This window comes from Ctenopharyngodon idella, chromosome 7, assembly GCF_019924925.1.
Source record: "Ctenopharyngodon idella isolate HZGC_01 chromosome 7, HZGC01, whole genome shotgun sequence".
Classification (NCBI taxonomy): domain Eukaryota; kingdom Metazoa; phylum Chordata; class Actinopteri; order Cypriniformes; family Xenocyprididae; genus Ctenopharyngodon; species Ctenopharyngodon idella.
In genome coordinates this window covers 50,438,578-50,446,689 of record NC_067226.1, presented here as the reverse complement: position 1 = coordinate 50,446,689, position 8,112 = coordinate 50,438,578, and the positions used below count along the sequence as shown (strand labels likewise).

General features: G+C 36.4%; 1 long non-coding RNA gene across 2 annotated transcripts; it reads left to right on the top strand.

The window, feature by feature from the left end:
* Positions 1 to 3,579: 3,579 nt before the first annotated feature.
* On the top strand, positions 3,580 to 5,260 carry LOC127516591 (uncharacterized). 2 transcript variants are annotated; one of them, XR_007931029.1, is made up of 2 exons: positions 3,580 to 3,934; positions 4,432 to 5,260. It is a non-coding gene; the product is annotated as an uncharacterized LOC127516591 (long non-coding RNA). The 2 variants fall into 2 exon arrangements; XR_007931030.1 differs by having other exon boundaries at positions 3,580 to 3,939.
* Positions 5,261 to 8,112: the final 2,852 nt, after the last annotated feature.

Genomic DNA, 8,112 nt, shown 5'->3' with positions numbered 1-8,112 from the left:
GATAAAACCGTAATGTTATATTGAAAGCTAACATAAACAGCAGTAACATTTACAAGTGACAGCATATCTAAACACTTTGACACAAATACAAATGGAAACACTTGCCATTCATAAACGTCCTTTAAAAACCGTGCTTGCAGAGGTTCTGCTTGACCCTCTTCATCATTACTGCTATCTGGGTCTGATTCGGGCTCAAATTGATAAGGTAATATAGACGCCATTATTTACATTTGCACCAAATCACAGGTAACAACTAGTGGTAAGGGGCGTGGCGTTTCCGGACGCTTCAGCGAATCGCAGTACACTGGGTTAGCTAACCAATCTGAGCTCATTGCGTATTTCAGGGGGAGTGGCATTATAGAAGCAGGAAGTCAAACCGGCCGTTCAAATGACAATGGAAACAACGGTGTAGAATAAAGGTAAAATATATGAAAAATACACCTCTTTTTTTTTTTTTTCTTTTTTTTTTTTTTTTTTTAAACGAAGCATTAAGACTTGTTAAACGCGCCCCATAAACACAATCAAGCCTAGAAAAAAAACAGTGAACCACCCCTTTAAGGCATAACCATTGGACAGCGAATTGCTCATTGGATCAGCAGGGTCAGACAAAAAGAGATGAAGAAAAGACCAGAACTGCAACCTGCCTGGAGCCTCCAGAAGTACAAGGTGTCAGGATCTCAGAGACTTTGGTTAGGTAAAGAATCCTAAAATATGACCCCCACTTAATAAGAATCACATACTGAATTGTTGTAAAATACAAGACTTCCAGAATCTGGCAGTAAGATTTGGGAGTTCATATTTAGTCCATATCATATCCTGAAAAGTCCATCTTGCAGAGATAATGATCTTCCAAAACTTGCTGCCAGATTCTGGAAGATAAATTCTTCAAACAGTGGTACAATTTCTCCATCGCTAGCAGAACTTACTGAGCTTGTACTGAAGTGATTGACAGCTGCAGTGATTTTAAAGGGAACGCTCTTTGTTTGCTATCTGTTTAAACCCATTCACAGTTTTGAAAAAAGTTTTATTTTTCATTCTGCAGTACACACTGCAGTTTTGGGAATGACTAACTTATTTAAATGAATCCAAAATTGTATTGATTGACATGGTGATAACCAGCATTGGACGGGACAAAATTTCTGATGTCTCGCAATTCTGACTCTTCTCTCGCAATTGCAATTCTTTTCTTAGAGTTCTGAGATATAAACTCGCAATTGAGGAGGAAAAAAAAGTCAGAATACTAATGGTGTCAGACTTGGGTATTACTAAATCTCCAAAGTCAAGAAGTAAAAGATCTTCTGTAATGTTGGGTTCCATATCAATCAGGGGTGTTTCCTCTTCAAAAAAGTTAATAATCCATATTCCAAAAGTAAATGCTAAAATATTACAAAATATGACATTTAAAAAGTGTATAAATCGCTTGTTTTTCTATAGTAACACTGTCCAACAGTGACACTAGCAGATAAACTTACAGCAGGATCTGCGTCTCTCTTGCCTCTCCTGAGCTCATTGAGTTTTAAGAGACCTCCTAAAGCATGTGGTGGGTTTGATGAGGGGTAATTGAGAATGAATGGGGGAAGTCATGTGAGAGGAGGCAATGCTTCCATCATGCCATGATTGGATATGATCGGTTATGATTGGTTGGTGCGATAAATCCTGCCTCTTGTTTTTGTGCGCATTCGCAAATCGGTCTGAAGGAACATTATGGCATTATTGGGAAGACAAATTAAAAAAGTAAGTAAACCACTCAGCCAATTAGATTTGAAACGCCCTGAAAACGTAATGCCTTTTTTTTGTGTGTGTGTGTGAGCAATCAGCGTGGCAAAATTAAAGATACATCTTCATGTCTGTGACCAGTGTTTACCGAGCTTGATGAATGATGAAAAGAAGTTAACTTTTAAAAAGAATAGCTAAACATCAGTTTACAAAATATATTGTTTAAATTGTTATGGCCGTTAGTTATTTTAGAATAAATGTAAAAATGCTTAAAATACTAACTTGATGAGATTTATACTTGGTTTTAATAAATAGAACATCAATTACATTAATATAAATATACAAAATACAATTGTTTATGTAATGTGAAGTAATATTTATTTAATCAGTAAAATGAGAAAACATTGTGTAACTTTATTTATTTAAAAAAAAGGACATTTTCCTAATTTCAGAACGCCACTGATATCAATATGTTAAGCTCTGTATCATATAGCTATTGATAAGCAAAATTTGTGTTGTATTAAACCAGGCAGACATCACTGCATATACTGGATTTTATCAGAAATGTTTATCAGCGTGTTTTGGAATGACTGCTTCAGTTTGCTAGTTAATTCATTTCCCTAACTCTCCCGGCTTGGCGCGATTTAGTGATTATTTGCTTCTTCTCTTTGAATAAAGCGCCCCAGGAGTGTCCTTGTGAAGGTCAAGATGGAAATCAATGTGATCAAGATGGAATTTTTTTTTTTTGTCTGTACGAATTCACAGCCAATGGGATTGTGGGTTATTTGCTGACTAATTAATGCTGTACAGTACTGAAACACTGTACAGGAGTAAATTTTTAACAGTGGTATGCAACATTAGCTGTGTTTCCATTTCCTTCAAGTTGCGAATTTAACTTATGCGCAAAACTGAAATGTCTGAAACCTTAGCGAATAAATCATCACGTGTTCAAGAGAACAAAATTATACTGCAAAACAGGAATCCAGTCATTAACATTGAATTTACTGTATAACACAGAATGTTACAGAATTTTGCAAATTTTAGATGAATAAATCATGAGTAGGGTTTGACACTTCAAATGCCGAAATGGACTAGTATCTGTGAACATTAAAGACTACCGTTGAAATCTAATGTCTGCATGTTGTGCGTGTCCCAGTGTGAATGAGCGGTGCAGTTTACTCAAGCTTGCACGATGCTCGTCTGCTTCTCACTAAATTAACACTTGAACTTCATCTCCAGAGCTGATCTGAGAGTCACTTTAGCAGCATTTCGTCTGAAAAATCTATCAGCAGATAAACACACAAACTCGCAGCTCTTCACTGCAACCCGCCAAAATAAACATTCAGAAAACTATTGTCAAAGGTCCAACTTGGGCAAGGGCCTCACTTACCATGGACACCATCTGATAAGACTTATTTTTATGACCCGAAACTATGCAGAGCTCTGCATCAAAAGTCATTGGGAGTCAGGCTACAGGAAAGACACACAAAGCCTGAAAACATACCTTTCTGCATTAATTTATAGACGGGCTGTTCTATAAATTAACATGCATATCCCCAGGACATGGTATCCATTATTACTGTTTGTGTATTGTCTCTTGTATTGTATTTGTATTGTATTCACGTTTTTATGATAGAACCAACACTTAATGCAACTTTACTGTCTATGGGGTCGTACCATGAAGATCTGAATGATTATGTATATGAAATGTTGATACCTGTGTAACATATAAGTATTACAAGAATCTTTAATAGTTTCTTCTTTAACCACTCAGCCAGTTACATATGCAGATGCCCTGCTAGAAAGACCAAGGCTAGTAAACCTCCCCACAGAGGAATTTCCCGCTCTGAAATTCCACTTTTTTCATTGGTCAGGTCCACCCTAAGAGGTGTGACTTCTCCCAGAGTTTAAAAAGAGACACACAGCTTCACCTAGCCCTCTGGCTTCTTTTGACTGACTCAAGACGACCTCTGCTGGGTGGCCTCTCAGGCCAAGGCCTGTAGGCCTAAACCTGCACTTCAGCATGTGCTTATCTAGGAAAAAGAGAGAGGACTCTTTCCCCATTAAGAGTCAAACTAACCACGCAAGTTTGTCATCGTTTCTTCATTCTATGCAGAAGACATCGATTGCAACTTCAGCACCATCGGACCGAACTCTCAGGACTTTCTACTGCAACAGTATATTCAGACGCTCTTCAAACAGCTGAGGCATAATGCAAGTATTGTATGATATACTAAATTGCTGCTAGTTAGTTGAAGTTGTGTTCACTTTCCATTTTGCCTATGTACATGTGATTTTTGGTATATGTATGTTTTTGTTAGTTTAGTTATGTGTTTGTGATTTAGTTAATGAAACTTGTGCTCAATACATATTTGAGATTGTCAAATCATTTGGACTTTTTGTCATTTTTCACTTTTTATCTCATAATTATGACTTAGTATGTCATAATTTTGATTTTTTTTTTGGCATGATTGACTTTGTCATCAATATGATTTAGTATGTCATAATTTCAACTTTTTATCTCATAATTTTGACTTTTTTTTTTTTAAATCATAATCATGAGCATAATCAAAAGCATATTTTTTCCCTTATGTGGTGGAAATGGGCTTACATACTATAGTTATATGCTCAAGAAATCATATAGATCTGTAGACCTCATAGTTTATTACTAGAATAGTAAATTCCTTTACTAACAACAGCATATTTCTCGAATAGCTTCTGAGTCTCAACCTGAGAAAAGGATCGTGCTTCTGGGGAAAACCGGAGATGGCAAGAGCAGCGCCGGGAATACCATTCTAAATCAGCTTCTTCAAGAGCAAAGCTTCACCTGAGTCTGTGACGGCTGAATGTGTCAGTGGAGATCGGAAGATCGATGGCAAAAAGATAAATTATTGACACGCCTGGACTCTTTGACACCGGTCTGGATGAGGGCGATTCGGTGTGTAACACCGTAAAGAACACAGCCAAACTCAACTATGAGAATGAAAAAGGCACAGAAACATCAACACAAACTGTTAATCAGTACTATTGTTCTCCTTTTTAAGGAACAGCAGATTTTTAGCGATTATATTATGATGTGCTTTATCCTTATTGTCTAAATAATGCATGGGGATTTACTTTTAATTCTCACTATATGTAGGCTACTGTCACATCCACCAGCTGTGAGTGCCTTTGCACGCCAGTAGAGGGCACTGTTTCCATTGACACTACACACATGGACTCAGTTTCCCACAATGCTTTGTATGTCATCTGTGTAATTATGTGCAGCTGTTTCCCATTACCTCGTTACCCCTTTGTCTCTCTCCCTATGTAACCCTGTTCTATTGTTTGTCTCTTTGCAAAGTATTGTCTTGTGGTTCACAGCTTTACTGAGCTTTTTCCTTGTTTCTATGTTCCTGGTCTTTGATATCTGCCCGTATTCTGGTTTTCCCGTTCCTGTTTTGCCCTCTGGTCTTGTTTGTTTGGACTGATTTACAGTGCTCTGACCTTCTGCCTGTTTAATGGACTACGACTTTGGATTGTGTTAATAAACTGCACTTGGATCTTCTCTCGTTGTTGCTCAGTGCTTGCCACAACAACCAACACCACCAATTCATTACAGATACATGCAGTCATTATTTTATGTATAATAAAGTGTTGGTTTAATTCTAAGTTCATTAGAATTATAATAGCTAATAATAATAAACCAATTTTAAAGTATTATTTATAAGATGCAGTGAAAAGGCACAGAAATATCAACACAAACTTAAGGGAACAGCTTTACTCAGTGAAACAGACCAGTTTTGTAACTTTAAGATGGTTATTATCTTATATTTGTTGCACTTTTTTGGACTAAATAATGCATGGGGATTTGTTCTCTTTAATTATATGAACATTCAGTTCCATTATATTATTTACTGAAGTATATTGAAGCATATTTTTTGTTGTTGTCATAAATTGTAATTGTAATAATAATATAATAAAACACTTGCTTTTTGTGTAGTTCTCATTTGCAATATAATCTTGGCCTGCATGACAACAGCTGAATCTCTCATCACATTTTAGTTCTGTTCTTCTTTTCTTGTACATTTAATTTCAGTGTATGTAACTTCTCCCTAGTGTATGCCTTCATACATTAATAAATATGTGACACTTCAGTTTGACGTTGATGTTTTAGCAGTGATCTGAAAGTGTTGAATCAATTGTCTGACCAGCAGATGGCGCTCATGCAACTTGTGAATTAACTGTCTTGCAGTTAAACTCAAAAAAAAAAAAAAAATGCCAGTATCTTTTGACATGGAAGTGGCTTTATTGTATGAAGATACAGTATTGGTTCTCAGTTTTATTGGTATGATGTGGATTGAAAAAAGTCCCCCTGAAGACTACAGCTTTTAGAACTGTAGTAGGCTAAATGTGGACACTTGTAGCCTACTGTAATATAATAGGTCTATATTTAAAGCACAGATTTAGCCTTTTCTGTTTCGGGAACACTATAACCATAACAAAGATATATTACATAATGCTTTCGCCGTTACGTTTACAGTAACTTACAGTTCGAAAGTAAACAAGCAGGACATGACATTCATTCAACAGTTTACAGTCATTCAAGATATATCGATCCAAACTTGCCAACAATGAGGGAACACAACCGCAACGAACTTAAAAAGGGTGAAATAACAGTACCTTTACCCTCCGCGGTAGATGTTTGGGAGGATGATGTGAAGAAGTGGCCTCGTATCACATACGGAAGCATTTTTAGCTATTTTGTAGATTCAGTAGCCTGTGATGGTAAGGCAATGAGCAATTTGAAAAGCTCAGAGGCTTATCAGCATCTACACAGTGATAAAGTCGGTCGGGTGTTATTTAAGGATGTAGGAAATGACCTTGTGTATCTAAAAGCGGACATTGAGCCAAGCCAGAGCCTGCACTTGTCACATCACAAGGCTTTGGTGCTAGCATCAGTGACAGGTGAAGTACAGACAGCGGGTTGTTCATGTATTGCAGGGCCAGGACGCTCTTGTAGTTGTTTTGTGGAAGGTCAGTAAAGTAAGGACAATTAAGGGCACGAAAATTGTTTATTGTATTGAGATCCTTGAGATCAAGTGCCTCTTCAAGAGTTTATGGGATGGCCAAATGGTGACATCAAAAGATTAGGTGATGGATTCTTCCCAAAGGAAAGGATGGATAGCCTACTACCTCCAGATGAATACTTTTTTTTTTTTTTCTCAGGAAAGTAGATTAGCTCTATTATTAGACAAACGTATTTTAAACTTGAATAAATGAATTAATTATACAGATTCTTTTTACCAACATGCACTCTTAATCCTTCTTTCAGACACAACTGTCTGGACCTACAGAGCTTCAAGCTGGTCATCTGGACACCAGGTGAGGACATTGAATCAGTGTTAATTTTGGCAGTCATCTTTGATTTAGTCTTAGTCTTTATCTTCAGATGAAAATGCTCTTTAGTCTTAGTCACATTTTAGTCATTTTTGTCTTTCATATTTTAGTCTAGTTTTAGTCAACGAAAAGTCATGGCATTTTTGTCGAGTCTTAGTCATTACTTTTAGTCAAACTACAGTTTGACCAACATTAATTTTGATAGCTATTTTATATGTCATAAGTCATTATTATTTTTCCAATTCATTTAAGCTTTTGAAAAATTTGAATCAGTGTAACAGGCTGTATTGACACTGAGGGATTTAACATCCTTCCGCGTACCCTCTCTTTTCCACTTTTTTCCAGTTAGACCATCTCCATTAAGGGACAATATTTGCCTTCTTAAATCGATTTTTCCAGTGCTTTTTTTTACCTTTATAATACCTTAAAAAAAAAAAATAATGCTGTAAATAAAGAAAAAATTCAATAAGTACAATGATGATAAGAACGAAGCAATACTTTTAAATATTACATTAAATCCGTCAGTAGGTGGCGGTAAGTCACTGATTTTATGAGTGAATCATTGCGTCATTCATTCATTCAGTATCAAAGCCAGCAGCTGTATTTATGAATGAATCATTGAATCATTGACGATTCATTCAAAGCCACAGATTCGTTCATGAAACAGCTTGTGTGCTGCAGTTCTGCTCTGACTTTCGTTGCAAAATAGAGCAAAAATACTGACAATACGGTTTAAAATGTACAACACTTAATATTACCCTTTTGTTTGTATAAAATCAATGTTACATTTGAAATCGTGTGGATATTCGGGAAACATAGCATTCGTGCTCGTATAATATGATCAACATTCAAAACAATAACTCAAAGAAGGGTATGTAAGGGTAGTAAGTGCTAAATCCCCACTTTCACAAAGGTATATTGTCCAGAACAGCACTAATGTAGCACGATTGTCTGGCTTGTGTGGGTGCAGTCAGTTTTGACCACGAAAGATGAGGTAATTTGATTGAATGTCGAGTG